Raw genomic sequence first — 19639 nt, 5'->3', positions numbered from 1 at the left:
GGCCTGGTGAACAAAGTTAGCAACCCTTGTATTACCCAGAGAACACTCTCAACCCATATCTAATACACACACACACACACACACACACACACACACACACACACACACACACACACACACACTCGGCTAGGCAACAACCGCTATCTTGGTAGTACCCTGCATATTGCCCACTGATAATAACCATGGTGTTATTGCAGTGGGCTACAGAGGGCATGGCACTTTCTCCATCAGTCCAATAGGCATGTACATGCAGACAGTACACCTTCCCTATGTTCCCCACTAGATACCTGTAACACCTGTGGTGCCATCAAATGTGACCCACAAAGGACATACCATGCCTTAAACACATGCCCTGTATGGACAGATGCCACTGACACCAGGGAATACATGTATCATGCTATCAATGTAGGTGCAGGGTCAACCTGCTCTCCATTACCGGTTCCCACCACATGAGGCCAGGACTGGCACATCGGATAATAATAATCTGTGTACACAACATGTGCCAGACACCCCAGGTACAGTTCCACACATCACTGTACATGCATGTGGGATGTGTGCACATCCCAGACACCATCCATGTCATGGACTAAGAAACACATACATGGCAAGCAATGCACAGCAATGGCCACACACAAATAGTTACCCAGCTGACTGGATGGTGAATACAATACCCACCTGTGTGGGCCAATCCAGACACTACACCCCTGAGCCACACTGCAGATCACTGTCATGTGGTCTGATGCCAAGGTATACCCATCACTTAGCCTTGTATAGTCGTCTGGCACAGTTGTCCACTACACACCCATGAAGCAATGCACCCATGCATGTCAGTACTGGCACCTTGTGTCTGTGTGTGTGGTGTATGATGCTTATGACCACATTCACTCTCACTACAACCACCATTGGCATACTGAAGCATGCTGTCTGATGTCAGACACCTCCACATACCCTTTGCTCATATAACCTCCAGATAACCCCTGTAGTGCATATGATACCTGCACAGTACTGTATTGTGGCAATCTAACTAGTGAAGAGTTGTATGCCTGACCCTGCCAAGTGTGTCAATGTGTGTGGGTCCCTGAGAGAGTGTGGCTGTGTTGACTCTGACACCTGTTCATGTGGACAGGCACGTGTACTACACCTATCGTATAGCTACCGTATCACTGCTGCAGATGTCACTCACCATCACAAATAAGTTTGGAGGGCTCCTCAACATGTAACCTATGTGGTGCATTCAATAACTGCATAGACATGTTATAGCAATACATAGTCAGTCAGGGGTTTGATACCCTGTACTGGTAGGTGTGTGACACAAACATGCTTTAGTTTTGCTCTCCAACCCCTCCCTGACTTATCTTTGCCTCTGCCTGCCTCTCTCACTCCCTCTCTGGTGAATGTGGAGACTTCCACCTGCTTTGCTTAGGCAGCAGCATGTGCATTGTAAGTGATGCTCATGATCAGCTGATGGCCTCTGCACAAATTGCAGCCCTCCTCTAGCTGATTGCATGTGGAACAGCTGTGGTAACATTCCCATAGCCAATTTCATGGAAACACGCTCCAATATCTAGGAACATCATGTTGGTGTTGGGCCTTTTCATTCACTGTGAGCAGGACCTAGATCTGTTGTTTGGCAAACAGCATCACAGATGGATTGGGGATTTACCTCTAACAACATACACTGTGGAAACAGGCCAACGCACAGGAGGGGGATGTGCCTGACATGACTACAGAATGTAAGTGCTGCTATACTGCATTTGGAGTAATGTTGGTTTAACAGGGTGTGTGTGTGGATATGGCTGTTCTACATGTTTTAATACCTGTCATGTCAGTGCTATGTTTATGAGGAAACCCCCATCTGTAGGATCATCTGCAGATTGGGCAGTGTGTGGTGCCTTTTGTTTCTTGTGTTACCCACAAAACACATATCTGTGAACTGCAGAAGCATAGTGTGAGGATTGCAGTCAATACATAGTGACAGCCATGAGAGTTACTGACTTCATATCCCTCATTGGACATATGTCACAACAAACCCTGTTATGACAGTAAATGTATGAGGTTATCACAGCAACATGTCAATATTGGCCCCTGTGTTTGTGCCTCCAGCCACAACTCTGTCAACCTTTGTACATATGTCATGCAGTAAGAGGTGCATATGTTCTGTACACCATAATTTATTGACATCATATCTGATAACAAGCCAGTGTGATATCAGACTGCTACACATGTTATGTATAGTAGGGGATATATTTGAGGACATAACCTGAACATTCTGTGATTGTGTGTACAGTACTGAGGTCTGTGTACTTATGGTGATTGTCGACATTGTGTGTATTGTGAATATGTACCTTGGCCTGTGTACAGACTGTGGTAGATGTCATTGTTCTTGGTCCTGTCCTATCTGATGTTACATGCTGCTCCACTATATGTTACCCTATTGGCTTACATGTTTGTAGACCAAACACACACATGTCCCATACCACAGACATGCATCAGACCACACTGTGTAGTGGACCAGTATATGTAGGGTTAGTGTGTGATTGGCACATATGAGGATGTTGTTGATCAGATAGTCCATATACTGTAATATTATGTTAGCTTACCATATGTGGCTGTGGCTGTGTTCACATTGGTTGTGGTTATGCACTTTCACACAGGTGTCTGTTACTCTGTGCTGTGACATGCATGTAGAGCCTGCTACATATGCAGGTACATGTGTATTCCCCCATAGGAAATGTAGGCCAGTGTTGTGGCAGTCTGCCTGTAGCCTGCACAGTGTGTTGCTACAAGTCTAATAGCTTAGTGTACTTACCAAGTGAGATGTTATGTCCATATACTTGCAAGATGTACTGCTGCTGGGCCACCATAACAGTCATGTATGTCAGACAAAGCAGTGGGATGCTGTACAGATGTATGTCACTAACTAGTGGGTAGTATGTGGCCATGGCATCTCTGTACCAGCAGTTATTATGTGTCAGGACAGACAGGGGTGTGTGAATGCATAACCCATGGGGTCAAATGTATACCAGTATTTACATGATATACCCATCTACATGGTTGTTAACATCCACATTGTCAGGCTTGGTCCACATGTCTTGCACTAAGGGGTTCTGTGTATACCTCTGGACTGACCAGAGTGTGCCAGACTGTCCACATTTATTGGCCATATATCTGCTGTAGTCCACAGGATCATTACAGTGGTACTGTACTATGATGTCCTTAGGTTTTCTGTCAGTAGCCAATGGCGTACATGCTAAAAGCAGATGTGACCTCCCCCACACACATGTCTGTGAAGACAACCCTTATTACAGTAGCAATAGTCTACATATATACCTGCAATACATACCTGACATCCCCTTGCACTAAGAGGTTGGAACTATTGGGGCTGAGGCAGGGCTCACCTCCATGTTCAGGACATATGGTGAACATATATGTATATATAATTATCCATATATCTATATACATAAATGCACATATACACATCAACATAAATAGATGGATATGTATATGTACAAATATATATATATACATATAAACACTCATATATATATATATATATATATATATATATATACACAGCAACATATGTGTACACTTATACAGATAGAGATACATATGCACATATACATATGGATATCTACATATATATTGACAGTAATAGGTATATCAGAATAGATATGTATGCACATATAGTTATAGATATCTACTTATATATCCACATAAATAGGCATATCTGTACACATAGGATGTGCATACACACACATAGACACACACACACACACACACACACACACACACATATATATATATATATATATATATATATATATATATATATATATATATATATATATATATATATATATATATATATATATATATATATGTACATACGAAGAGATGTACACATGGCCATATATATGTTGCACTATACAGCTGTGTATACAGACATATGTATGAGTATACATGTGTATGTACACGTAGACATATATATGTATATATCCATATTCCTGTTATGTGTAAACCTCACGGGTGTGTATACACTCCTAGATGTACCTCACTGTATGTATCTGATATGTGTACATTATGATAAAAGAACATATGTGATGCAACAGTCATATTAATAACAAGTACGACACAATTGTGGAAGTAAAGGCAATTGTTCAATACTACTCAATATGTGTATTGACAGATATATTGGAAAAGCAACAGCTGTCTTCACAGTGGTCATGGTGTAATGGTTAAGTATTGTGGCTGTAGTGTACAGGGTCCTGGGTTCAAGACCTGCAAGGGCTGCTCATTTTGTTGTTGGGCAGAACAAGGGCTGTCAGATACAGAGTGGTTAAGGCAGTTTTGAGCAGCTTTAAGTGGGTTTGCACGGGTCTGTGTGGGATTGCATGAAGCTATGGGTAAATGTACGGGTGCTTACAAAGTGTAGGCTTCACTTACCAGTGCGCAGATCAGCTCAGCTGTTATATTGCAGCAATGGTGATACTTGCTAAGCATGGCTTAGCCCTGGTAACCAGTCACACCACCCAGTCTGATAACATAGCAGGGTAATGACATCTGTAATAAGTGTATGTAATGCCATGTACAATACATGCGCCTATGTGCTGTCATTACAGTAGCAAGGGGTGTGAGTGTCATGTGTGGGACACAGACATATATGAGGCCTGTACAGCACTGTTATCCATGTGAATGTGTTACATACAGGGGTAGTAGCCCAGGGTACGTGCTGTCACACTGGCATATTCTATTATGGCAGTACTACTGTTGACAGTGCTTACCCAAGCAAGAGTAGGGTGCTAAATGTAATACTGACAACAGGCCACTTGCAGGTATAGCTGGACTTTGAGGCCTCCCTGTTGTATCCCTGGTGTGTGAGCTGTGTCACAGTATATAACTCCTACTGGGTAATGATCCGACATGTGGAATGTAACTGTAGACTGCCGTCTGTACAGCGCATGTTAGTTAAGGCTTCTGACATGTAGTTATGGCATACATATTGTTGTCAAATGTCTATCTCTCAACACATTCATCCTACTGCATAGCTACTTGCCAAGCTGATGACTGTCAGTCCCTGTACAGATGTGCAGATGGCAGGTATCCAGCTGGGATATGTACAGGCAACCTAAGCTTGATTGACAGACATATCTGCCCAGTTGTGTAAGAACTGACACATATAGGAGATAACACCCTGCATGTACTACATGCCATGGGTACCTCCACTACACTAACACAGTCAAAAGAACATGCTTGGGTACAGGTCTCCATCACAGACACTAACCATGTGTTGTAATGCATGTTGCATACATGTCAACTTGATCACCTCAGTGGCCATGTGCAGAAGGCACCTGTAGTATTGGCTGATGCATGCCACTGTCACCCTGAGGGCACCACAGTAGTGTCTGTCAATCGATTGCCTGCTGCTACATGACGGTTGGCAGGATACCACTGTGCACACAACCTCTACACAACCAATCTTTCCTTAGACAATAGCTAGGTACACAGATATGACCGCCTGCAGCGACACACCCCAGTACTGACACGTGTATGTGTGCATGACTGAGCATAGCAGTGTCTGTGTGTTAGCACACCTGTTCTTGGGAATTCCATGTGAGCCTTCACAACCACCACAACACCCATTGCCATAGTCATTTAGGACATTACATGTACCCTGTTAAGCTCCTCTCCATACTGGCTACACTAGCCTTGCAGTACCAGCACAACACTGTTGTACAAATGGGTTGATAGGCATGGGATACCCATTGTGTTCTGGAAAGTGTGTGTATATATGCATGTCCGTATATCTATAGGGTACAGCATTCCGAGGCCACATACTTCTAGTACAATACCCATTGCCACACAGTAGTACAGATAGTGTTGTTGCTGTCTATAGGTAAGGCATGACAATGCAACACCCTACTATGCATGTGGCATGTGCATTAGATGTATATCCCTGTAGTACCACTGTTGGGATATACTATGTGTTGTATCGCAGTTGTGGCCAATGTGTGATAGTGGGTATGGCAGACTGTCATCATGGGTTTCAGGGAGTACAATATCCACTGGGGGATGTGGGTGCTGTGTACACTGTCATTGCACCAAGGTACACCCAGTATGTGTCCCGTGTACCACGTTATGGTTACCACTGTCACCATCAACCATACAGGTAACTGGTACCACAATCCATTCCAGTTATGCATGTGCTGTGTGCAGCCTACCTGTAACACATTGGAGACATGGTCAAGTTAGTTAGCAGCAATAGGCACTGGTCTCTTGGATGTGAGAGAGTACTCCTATCAAAAGGCAAACAAGCAAAAAAACATGAATTACCCAAATGCCTGTACTGTTTCTATTTTACCATCTCACTGCTTACGAACAAACAGACACCCATGACTTCACACATAACAGCAAACACTTTACCTTCCCCAGCACACTGAATATACCACCCTCTATAAAATACCACCCCTGTACAGCCACAAAACATAATCCTAAAGACAAAGACTATATAAAACTTATAAACAAACTCCTAAATTTCAGAATATCCTGTCACTATAACCTTATAACACATGGACACATTCATCCCAACCCTGGCCCACCCACACCCAATAACCTCCACTCCCCTACCACAACCCCCACAGTCAAGCTACACATGAATGCTCCCACTAGTTCCCTCCTAGCATTTCACCTAAATATTAGAAGTATTAACAATAAGATTCCCAACCTACACGCCTTCCTAGCAACCCACTCCCCAGACATTATGTGTCTTATGGAAACCTGGCTAAAATCCAGTACTACTGACAATGATATACTACCTCCAGGATACAATATTCACCAGTTAGACCATGCTACAAGGAAAGGAGGTGGGATAGCAGTCCTTTACAAAAATATTCTAACCATTAATAGAGACACCATTCAACCTCCCCAATTCAATAACGCAGAACTCCTCATAACCAAGCTACAGATTAACCAAAACAAAAACTTGAACATCATCTGTGCATACATTCCACCAGGCAACAACCTAAACACCCTAGATGATCTCATTTACTGGTTATCCACTACCTATCCCCAAGAAACCATAGTTCTTGGGGATTTTAACACCAACTGGCACCCCTGCTCCTCCGACCCCCCCCCCCACTCATATAAACTTATCTGGGTTTAAACAGACAATATCCTCTCCCACTAGGATAAACAAACCAACCAACAAGGAAAGTATCCTATACTGGATCCTAGTTAATAACCAACCCCAACTGTACACAGCTGGTACTCTCCCTGATGACCTCAGCGACCATTGTCTAACCTATATCATAAAACATAAGGCAGGAAACCCTCACCAGCCCAAATATAAAACATTTAGAAACAGGAAAAACTTTGATGCTGCTATATTCCAAAATGAATTAAAAGCAGTTGACTGGTCAAAACTAAAAAATCTAACATTAGAGGAGGCCATAGATCACTTTAACACTAAATTCCTAAATATCCTTGATTCCCATGCTCCAGCATGTACAATAAAAACTAGATCAAATACAGTACCATGGCTCCCAAAACATACAAAAGCTAAAATCAAAACTAGAAACAGAGCCTGGGCCAGCTGGAGAACAACCAAAGCCCCACCTGACCATCTAAAATATCATCAACTCAGGAATGATACAAAAAAATCTATTTTACTGGATAAAAAAAGCTTCTACCAAAATCTCCTATAAAAACACCACAACAGCCCTCAAAAGTTTTGGGCAGGCTTAAATCAACTACTTTGTCCAGGTCACTCCACCACCCCAACCCCAGCTAACTACACCCATAGTTCCCCAGAGACCATAGCTAGCACCTTTAATAACTTTTTCACTGAAACAATCCAATCCCTAGCAAATCAACTAACCCCCTCTAACTTAAACCACATGCCTAATCTACCTAATAATCACCTGGAATTTAGTTTCCAATCAATATCCACTAGTTTTATCAAAACACTTCTAAAAAAACTAAAACCTACCACCCTCGCTGCTGACCTCCTCTCTGCAGAGAACCTACAAATAGCTGCAGATGCCATTGCATATCCCATATCTATTATCATCAACAGAACCTTATCTGAAAATGCTATCCCCTCCCTCTGGAAAATATCTCACGTCATCCCACTCCATAAAGGTGGTAGCTCCTCAGACATATCCAACTATAGACCCATTGCCATTCTTTCCCCACCAGCCAAAATAATGGATAAATGTGTACACAAGCAACTAATGCAATACCTTTCATAGAATAACTTACTATCCAACTCCCAGCATGGTTTCAGGCCATACCACAGCACCATCTCAGCCCTCCTTTCCTTTACTACTGCCATAAACCAAAACAGGAATGACAATAGGCTAACCTCTGCCCTCTTTCTTGACCTATCAAAAGCCTTTGACATGGTCAGACATGAACTTCTCATTCTTTCACTAAAATCTATTTCCCTCAACAAGCCTACTATCCAGTGGTTCTAGTCCTACCTGACTGGTAGACAGCAGGTGGTACTATGGCAGGCCAAACTCTCCAGCCAGTTACCTCTCACACTTGGTGTCCCTCAAGGGTCCATACTAGGTCCACTACTCTTCTTTATTTTTATCAACAACCTCCACACTGCTATCCCTAAAGCCACCTGCATTCAATATGCAGATGATTCCACTCTCATCTGCTCAGCCACCTCCCCATCTGACTTGCAAATCTTAACCCAAAATACATTTAACACTATCAAGAACTGGCTCACCAACCAATGCCTACTTCTGAACCCCAATAAAACTAAACTTCTACTCTTCTCTCCCACTAGTAGAGCCACCACGCTTTCATTCTCTGTCACATCTAACAATGGTACCACTATTTCCCCAGATAATCACACCAAACTGCTAGTGGTTATCATAGACAATAATCTCAAATTTGACCTACAGGTCAACAAAACCATACAAACCATCAATAAGACATTTGGATCACCGTATAGAAACAAGACATTTTTAACCCCACTGGCTAGGACTGCAACTGCCCGATCACACCTACTCTCTACTCTTCTATATGCCTCGCCTGTACTCTCAAACCTCAACAAATCTGAACTAGGTAAGCTCTTCCATAGCTACAATCATATTGCCAGATTCACCACTGGCTCCACCTATAGAACCCACCACTGCCAGAACCTTAAACAACTAGAATGGCTAGAACTGCCCAGCTTAATTCAATTCAGTCAACTCTTAATAGTGCACAAAATGTTGTACCACCCTGAGGATACCCCCTCACTTAAAAATATTATTAAGTCATATAGCAACCTAAGATTCCTAAGGTCAGCCAATAAACTACTGGTCCAAACCCACAAAGCTAATAACGCTGGTGAATCGCTGTTTGCCAACTTCATTGGCAAAACCTGGAATTCATTGCCAAACTATATAACCCTACAATCCTCCAAAAGTCTCTTAAAAAAACTCAAACAGCATCTCAAAGTGAATTGGCTATGCTCATGTACCAACCCTGATTAACTTATAAACTAAAAGCATATTCTGCAATTATCATAACTTGTAACTACATCACCAAGCTCTGCTTCCAATCTGATGTCTCTTACTTTTATTTATCTGTCCATGAGAATTGTGAGTCCCTACTAGGGAACACTACTAACCCATTGTATATAATCACTTTGATTTTATAATTGTTTGCTAACTTCTGTGTAATCTATGTAAGTTTGTCTATGTGGAGCTTTTCTCCCCGGGCCTCTGCTGAAAATGGATATGTATCCAGTTGGACTATCCCGGTAAACAAATGCAAAATAAATAAATAAATAAATGTGTGTCTGCCTGTTATGTGTCCGTTAATGTGTATATGAAGGTATGTCACACTATGTATTGTCCATATACATCCATTACTTCCCCCATTAGCATACTATACATGACTGGGGATGTTCTGCATGTGACATGTAACCTGGGACACAACTCACCCTAAACGCTGTGTGGTGTGTGCAATGTAAGCCACACACTTCAGTATCACTACATACCTAGGTAGCGGTCTAGTGCCAGTGTTGCCAAGTAACAGTGTGCATGTATGTGGATGGGTCTACAGCAGGTTGCAGGGTATACACACCCCAGCGGGTCACCTATCCATGTGGCACAGCCAATAACTAGTATACTAACTTGTGACATGTGTTCAACTGTACCCCAGATATGCCACAGCCATGGTGTAACCACAGTGCTATACCCCATTGTGGAATATGACTGCAGACCATCCATGTGCTGACACATGTACACCTACAACACAAATGGATAACATTATAGAGATGACAATCAACCAGTGTTACTAATAGCTATAATGCATCATTGCTGGATGGCTAGGCTACCTGACATATATGCATTATACTTCACTCCTTACAACATGTTACACTGCAGTACTGTGATACACTGTAGTACAGTCACCGTGTGCATCAGAACCATATTAGCCTGTCCCTGCATTGATGGTATGGATGACAGGGTTGTGTTACAGGTATCATCATATGCACATGGTGTGTTCTTGGTTTGCCAGAGGCCATGGGTGAGCCATATATTTGACACCATATGTGTGAGTGAGGGGTGTACTGAAGTGGGCATGGTGACGTGGTGTGTGTAGGTATGGGGTTGCCCTAGGTGTGGATGTATAGTGTGTGGGTATGCATGCACACAGTTCTGCCATGTGGCTGCCCTACCCAGGTGTTTATGGACAGCTGCAGACTATACCTGGCAGGGTGTGCAGTTCACTGCCTCTGGTCACAGACACATGAACTGTGCCTGCCAGGGGTTCCATGGGCACATCCACATACAGGCCTCGATGTGCTTCTATCACCTGACAATGACAAATGTCTGCTGTTACCAGGTCCTTCCTGGGACTGGCCAGGTCCACGTGCACATGGCCTGCTGTGGTGTGGACAGTACCCCCCCACACTGCCGGGGCTGGTACTGCCACTATGGGAGCCCCTTGGTGACCCAGCATGTCCACGTTGACTGCCAGCTGTTGGTGTTGCTGGCGCACGTCCATGCGGCCATCGCCGCACCTCCACCACACGTTCAAGCATGGACATGCCATGGTCGATGAGGTCCATCATCTCATCAGACTGTCTATTCTTGAGCTCAGTATCAGCACAGATGGCATCAGACAGTTCACGGAAGTTGTCGCTTGCAGATGTGAGAGCAGCCCTTTGCAGCCTCAGGCTCTGTCTGGTGTAATGTTCCATACATGCCTGCACCACCATGACAGCCTGAAATATGCACCTGCTGGTACCAGCTATGTCACCTCTGCCAGGGGCATGATGTCCAGCAGCCCTACCATGAGCACCCTTGGATATCTGCCTATGTGGTGCCCTGATGGACATCTGGCTATGCCTGCTACGACCAGACACAGTAGGCATGGTTACCACACTTTCCTGTGCACTGCCACCAAATGCCAGCTGTCACTCTGCTAAGGCCACTGGTGATGGGGTATGTATAGGCACTGAAAGTGTGTGTGGGGTTTGAGTGGCTAAAAGGGGGATGTCAAATGATGGGGCAGTGTTGGCCCTTGACAACCCCACCTGTGCCTTAACAGTACTATCATCATCTTTGGTGTGTGTATGGACACCAACATCAGATTGCATACAGGAGGGACCCTGACCCACCTAGCCACCTGTGGGGGGAAAACAATAAATGCACTTTAAAACCTGTGCAGCATTGCCTAACAGTACACACACACACACACACACACACACACACACACACACACACACACACACACACGCACCACCGTAATACCTACCTGTCCGTGACTTTACAGACAGTCCCACATATATGCCCATGTGTACCCCATCCTGCATCACACTTGGTAACATACACACATTGATACCACTTATTAACATATCAGTCCTCTAAATGCCTACACAAGTGATCACAACACAAGACCTGTTACTATATTACCTGCCTGACCTGTGTGTAGTAGTTTTAGATGGCCTCACTGCTGTCATTCTCTGTTCACCCTGTGTATGTCCAGACATCATGAGCATGGCCCCTATATATGTGGGCTACTATGTTCACTCCATAATATCACGCACTGGTGTGTCATGTGTATGTAAAGCTCAGTACATGCCAGATATGCTGCTCAATCAGCCTATCATGTGACAACTGTAATATATGGATACACTCCCTGGTGTTGACTAGTACTTCCCCAATGCATCTGTAGTGCTGCATACATGGGTTGTATGTGACCTCTCTGCTGAATGCGATATTATGGGTGTACCTGGTGTTTACCTTCCCTCTCAGTGCTTGTTCCGTGCTACATAGGTTCATAGGTTCATAGGTTTATACTAGGCTATCTGCCCTAAGGCATTTATAAGCCTAGCCCAAAGTTTTGTGGCTTACGCCACCCCTTATATGAAATAATACTGTGCCCATTAGTTTGTTGTGCCTCTGTCCAACAGTGACACAGAGATGATTCCCGGGGTAAACCTATGATCTCCCATCCACAGGTCAAGATTTCTCTTGAAACAGAGCCAGCGAGGTGCTCTGCCTCACATGGACCGGGATTTTATTCCACAGCATAGGGAGTCTCTGAGTGATAAATCTATCCCTCCAGCATGTCCTATTTATATCCGTGCTAAGGTTTAAGTCGCTTGCTCTAGTGGTTTTGGTGGATTTGGTTTTTTTGAGGTGGAGCATGTCCATTAATTCCGGGTTGGACATGGCCTTGTATGTCAGGCACATGTCACCTCTGAGCAGACGGTATGCGACTGAATAGAGCTGGAGTTTCTTCAATCTGGCAGCATATGACAGATTTTGGAGTCTCTTTATCCTTTTGGTGAGGAACTTTTGGGATCTCTCCAATTGCTGCAGATGTCGGGTGAGATATATCCCGAATGGGGCATTGTACTCGATCATTGGTCTGATAAGTGAAGAGTACAGGGGAACAATGACCTCACTAGATCTGGATGTGAATCCCTTCATGATCAGGTGGGCAATGTAGAAGGTCTTTCTAACCACTTTAGCAATGTGAGTGTCAAAAGAAAGGCCACTGTCAACCTGGGTCCCCAGGTCCCTGATAACCTCTTCTGTGCTTAGTGGATTGCCGCCTATATGGTAGCTTGGGGTTACCTTGTTTTTCCCGAAGGTTATGACTATACATTTTTTGGCGTTTAACTTCAGGCCATGGCTCTGGCACCAGCAATCTGTTTCTGTGAGTCCCTTCTGAAGGATATCCGTGTCCGATGCACTTTCCACTATGGCCCAGTTTGCAGTCGTCTGCAAACTTTGTCAGCCAAAGTCCTCCCATGTTTGCCTGTACTTCTGAGAAGTAGATGCCGAACAATAGGGGCCATGGACCGAGCCCTGTGGGACACCACTTGTGACCGGCTTGGAGTCTGACATAGCCAGCAACTCTAACCCTGTGGGTTCTGTCCTTAAGCCAGTTTGCAACCCATCTTGTGACATATGGGTTTACATTTAAGCTGGTAAGTTTTTCTACAATACCAGTGGGGTATTGTGTCGAAGCCTTGCAAGGTCAAGGTAGTCTGTATGGACTGCCTTTCCCTCATCAATGGCCTTGGTGACTGTTTGAAGAAGTCGACCAAGTTCAAAGGCATGATCTGCCCTTGATGAAGCCAAACTGGGTCGAGTCCAATGTCTGCAAGTCCCTATATCTTTGTTTATGAGCTCCATTATGATCCTCTCCATTGCTTTGCAGACTAGACTTGTTAAGCTGGGGTGGTAATTACCAGGTCCGTAGAGGCACCGCCTTTGTGGAGTGGGACCACAGTTGCCATGCCACTCCTTGGGCACGTATCCTGTGGTAAGGCTGAGATTAAACAGCTGCCTTATGTGTGGGTTTAATTCCTCATTTAGCTCGTGTAGCACACAGCCGGGACACCATCCGGTCCCATTGATGCTGTGTTTTAGCTTTAGAGAGCAGCTTTCACCTGCATTTGAGATGTCTGGGAGGCTACACTCCGCTGGGATAGTTATCTCTCCTTTAGGGGGGGAGGGGGTGAAGTTTGCACTGAACCTGTCTGCCAGTATGTTGGCAATGTCTGTGGGTTCAGTGATTTTTGTATCATTTTGGACTAATTCTGAGCATATCTGGGAGTTTCCACCCAGGTTCCTAACATAGCTGAAAAAGGCCTTATGATTGTCCTTTGAATCCATGGCAATTTTCTCTCAAAATTGGCCTTAGTTGATTTTATGAGTGCTCGTATTTTTTACTAATAATGATTAGGGGTGACTTCCTTTTATGGATTTTGTTCTATCATGTAATAGCTTTCTCCTCTTATTGTAAAGTTTGTTAATGGCTGGGGTCCACCAGACTGGACGTTTGCCCTTTGTAGAAAGAGTCTTGGTTTTATTTGGGATTGCCTGATCCATGCAGTCCTGGAGGTGTTCATAGAAGGCATTTGTAAGGGCTTCTGCAGCTTGGGTTGTGGTTTCCACTGGCTCAGGGGCCTTGAAGGATACCACACCAGTCTTGAGTAGTGTGAAGTTTTCTTTAGAAGTTCTTCACTGTGGTCTTTTGTTGGGGGTGGGGGTGGGATGTGGATTTCCAGTGAGATTAGTTTATGATCAGATCTCACCAATGAGGGATAGACTTCCGGTGTGGAGCATTTTGTCCCCATGTTTGTGATAATGAGATCTAGTATATTTTCTCCTCTCATGGGAACAGTGACTAGCTGTTCCATGGCATTTGAATTTATGAACTCCAGGAACCGTTGGGTTAGAAAGTTAGGGCTTGAGTAATGTTCCCAGTCTATATTCGGGTAGTTGAAGTCACCCAATATGATGGTGTTTGGAGATACATTTATACCCTCCAGTGTCTTCAGGAAGGCTGTGTAGGGTTCCTGAGTTTGAGAGGGTGGTCTGTAGCATGCTACAATTTGTAGAGCAGTTTTGCCTATGGTTAGTTGCACCTGGATGGTTTCAGAAGCTTTGTGCGTTGCCACCAACCTGGAGGTGTGGGTATCCTTTATGAATATGGATACACCCCCTCCTTTTGTGTTGTGGTCCGGGTTTTGGGGCCGGAACGCATAATATGAGGTGAAACCTAATAGTGCCGGGGTGCTCTCAGGAGCCTTGAACCAGGTTTCAGTTACAGCACAGACATCGATGTTCTCCATACTGAGAAGGGCCTCGAGTGCGTGCATTTTGAGATTTAGACTTCTGGCATTGAGCAGCATTACCCTCAGTTTCTTCCCATTTTTGTTTTCTAGGGTGGTAGGTTTAGAATTTGAGCCTTGCGGCACTATGGGGGTGGCAAGAGCCTTAGCCAATATCCGGAATCCCAGGGGTGACAGGTGCAAGCCTTCCCTTGCGAAGCAGCGTGGCTTGTCAAGCATGTCATCCCAGGCAGACAGACACTGGATCCCCTTTGAATGACAGCAGACATTAAGCCAATTGTTAAAGCTGATCATCTTGTCTCTATATTGTGGCATCATTCTTGGTGAAGGAAGGATACTGCTCAGGGTCAGGGTCATACCTGCCTGGGCTACATAATCAGAGAGCTCATCTATGTCTCTTTTCATGTAGTCCAGGGAGGTACATCTCAGGTCGTTCACACCAGCATGGACAATGACTGTGTCATATTTGTACTTGCCATGGAGTGACCTGAGTGCTTGTGTTATGTGGTGGATTCTAGTGCCATTTAGGCAACTTACTGTGACCCTCTCCTTGTTCAGCCTGGTGAGTGGGACATCAGTGTGTCTGACTATGGAGTCACCTATGACAAGTGTGTTTGGTGTTGTATTTGGCCTTAAGGGCTGTGACTGCTTTGCACACTGATTTTGTGGTTTATGTGTTGCTTGTGGGGTGTCTTGAGGTAGCAGTTGTTTGGGTGTCTGCTTTGGAGGCCTCTGCTGTTTAGGTAAATTTTTACTCAGAGCCTCCGAGTATGTCTTTGTGTGTTTATGTGTTTGATTCAGTGGTGTGGTAGCATTATGTGAGGCTGGTTTTGTGGTTATATATACATATACAGACCATATTATTCTATCAGCTGTCCTGTGATTACATACAAGACAAGTATTCCTGGTGTATAATGTGGCAGTCTATGTCCATGTACTGCATGATCCCAAAGGGAGGTACTGCCGTATGAACATCCCACAATCACACATGTGCATACATGGCCAGCCACACAAACACACACACTTGCACACACGCATCCTACATGCATCAACCTCCCTCCACTTCACCAGAGTGACTCTACAGACAAACTAACTACCCACCAGGACACACACACACACACACACACACACACACACACACACACACACACACACACACACACATACAGGTGAGGTAGCACAATAATAGTACACACAGTCCTCCTATTACCCATTTGTCAACATGCATAATATATGGTACCCAACAGCATGCAGTGCAGCTATAGTTAATCCATGCTAGCAACATTATACATGTGTGTGCGATGCATGTGCTGTGTCACTAGGTAATGTCCCTTCCACTGGATACCACTGCACCCATGTACACAGTATTGCTGTGCACCTGTTCTGCACCCTGCCATGTACTGTGCACCACAACTCACAGGTGTACAGCCCATTGCTGAATGTGTACTACTGTGTCAGTTATGTCAGCTTTAATGCTCTTTCCAGCAACACATACCTGGAATGATATGTTGACAGATATTATTTGTGAATGCCTGATGTCTGATTCACAGCTCTCAACATCAGCGGACCATGTATGACCAATCCAATACTCTTACACTGACAACCATCAGAGCATGCCATGACTATGGGGGGTATACACACCCTTATTGATATGATGCACCCAGCCTTGATCTGCCATGGGACCACATCACCACATATCTTAACAGTACACGAGCCCAATATGTGACATATGTCCAATACTTTCACATGCAGTGTCTACAGAATGTGTTAGGTCTGTGGATGCTGGCCACGATGCATACACACCATGTGGGCATATGTGTGCACACCCTTATCATGATGGTTTGTTGCACCTCTTGTTGTGTGTACTACAGCAGTCACTACTCCTGGCAGTGTTATACCAGCGTGGGCCATCTGCATTTTCCAGTGTATGTTCAGTCTGCCCTAAACATGTCTCCCTAATCTGCATGATTACACAGTCTACACATGTGCACATCTCTTGGTGTTCACACACTGCTGTCACTATTGCTGTGGGGGTAGGGTTATAGCTGCCACAGGTCCTGAACCTGATTGTGTGCAGATACAGCCATTCTTAGCATCCTTAGGATTCCTGCTGCAGTACACTGGTGTGTCATGCTGACACCCCCCCTTCAGCCTTTTTGTAGATGCATGACAAATAAGCCCTACACGTGTCACTTTGCAGTGTCCCATACACTGAACACTACATGTTACAGCCTAGTCTCAGTGGATACTGTGGACCACTGTAATGCCTTGCCATAGTGTATATCTGCAGCAGTTGCCATTGTCCTACAGGTATATACACTGGTGTTGTACTGTATATGGGTGTTGTTCATACATGTCCCTACTGTAAGCCATGTCTCCCATCATTATGTTACTCCCTGTGGACACATTCTGCAATGACAAGATGTTAGTTATCATGCAGGTGTCTGACATACCCTTCCAATACCCCACCATAGTCACCCCTGTGATGCCATGCATTTCACAATTTCACAGCAACAATACGTGCACATGTAAAGCATGCATTCTGGGTAGGTGTGTTAGATGTGTGCATGGAATATACCATTGCTATTACATGCCCGGTGTATTGACAAGCATCTACATAAACCATACTCACCAGCTACAGGCTGCTGCTTTGGTGGTATCCTGGAGGGACCAACATAAGAGGGTAAGAGATGCAAAATCAGTGGCCATACCTGTGGTATTGCTACAGGGTGGGTGCAGTATTACAATACATCAACAGTACAATTCCACAATACTACCACATATGGACATCTGTTTATCACTACTATGCAGCAACAAACTATATCTATGACATGCCAAATATGCATGATCTACCTGTACCGATGTGGATGTATATGCAACAGTGGTCTACTGATGTGGCCTGTGGCCTTACCTGCATGCTCCTCTGCTGGTGTGTGGGTGGCACCCACCTCCACAAAGGTGGCTGGCAGTTGGTGGCTGGCCAGATGGGCAGGTGCCACAAGGCTGGCCAGGAACTCCTCCACATGTGTCAGGGGGAGATGGATGGCATGGCACCCCCTGTGGTGAGGTGACCCCCCCTGGACTGCAGCAGCACTCTGACGGGCACTGCGAAGCAGGTCAGAACAATGATGCCAGACCTGCTCATAACTGCGGTTGTACAGTCTGATATTATTGACCCTGTGGACTAGGTCGTTCCACAGGGCGGTCCACTCCTGCTGATCATGGGCGGCCTGGCCAAACAAGATGGCATAGTGCTGTATTAGTTCATTCAGCAGGATTTCATTCTCAGCTGCTATGTAGGCTGGCAGCCTTCCATGGGACATCATGCCTGAAAGACATAAACATGGACACAGGTGTGAGCAAGTCATGTAGCAAGGTTACTACAGTTCTTAATACACATCACTGTCACCCCCCCCCATCATATTAGTGACAAGAAACTATACACACAACTCGATAGGTATGGCTACAGCATACCTACCAGTGGGGCAGATATTGTACTGTACCACACTTTGTGCAATGTGTTTGTAGCCATGTTCCCTGTGTGGAGACTGTCATTGCTGGCCTGTTACAGACTATTCACCTGCATGCCATTGTCAGGGCTACAATATATACCTGTGGTATGCTTGCTATGTGTTTGTTGCATATCTGACATTCTGTGTTATTGTGGTTAACTATGCATGCTGTTGGACATGTTCTGGGATTGTGAAGACTATTATTACCAACATATGCTCTATAACAGTGACACAGTAGCATGTATATGTACTATTGGCCAGTAGATCCACCTCTCCAAACTCATCTACCCATGTTACAAGGCCACGTCACATGTGTGACCCACTCTGGGGCCTCCTCATGTACTGATGCAGCAATATTGTCAGGTGGAACCAACCCAGGAGATGTTGCCCCCCACGGGGCATACACAGACATGTTCCTGTCCCCTGAGGACAGGTCCAGGGTCTGTTACATAATGGGCTCCACAGACATATGTGGGATGTGCTACATCACCTTGAGGCACCCAGTACACATTCACAGGGCCTACATGCTCCTCCTGCTCAGCCTCCAGGCCACGCACCTTCGAGACATGGACTGCTGTTGTGAGAAGCAGTGGGTGGGAGGCTTGTTCTCATTGTGTCCATATTGGGGCCCATGGGGCATCCACATCACAGACCACACACACCATCCAGGGTGTTTACCCACCACATGTGTCACATACCATCTCTGTAGGCTGTCCTCTATGTATACCAACCCAGACCACCTCCACAACTGTACCTTCCATACTTCACAGACAAGGGCAATGTGGTCCCAACAAGGGGTTTACATGTGACATAACCTGTCCATGTTGCACACACTGACAGCTGTAGATATCTGTGTGTATTGCTATGTCTGCTGTTTCCTCGCACATAGTATGCAGCACTATGGTAGTAATGTAGTGGACATGTATTTACATAAATATATATTTGTGTGTGTGTTTGTATATATGTAGACATGTACATATAGGTATATATCTATATATGTGTAGATATATGTGATGTATATATGTGC

The 19639-nt window shown here is 44.8% G+C and overlaps 1 pseudogene; it reads left to right on the top strand.

Moving 5' to 3' along the window:
* The window catches only part of LOC122816296, a 126033-nt pseudogene that overhangs the window by 89296 nt on the left and 17098 nt on the right, over positions 1-19639 (top strand).

The sequence above is a fragment of the Protopterus annectens genome, chromosome 12.part0 (genome assembly GCF_019279795.1).
Source record: "Protopterus annectens isolate FY-2018-M chromosome 12.part0, PAN1.0, whole genome shotgun sequence".
Classification (NCBI taxonomy): Eukaryota; Metazoa; Chordata; order Ceratodontiformes; family Protopteridae; genus Protopterus; species Protopterus annectens.
The sequence above is the reverse complement of the archived record's forward strand: the minus strand, read 5'-3'. Positions and strand labels throughout refer to the sequence as shown.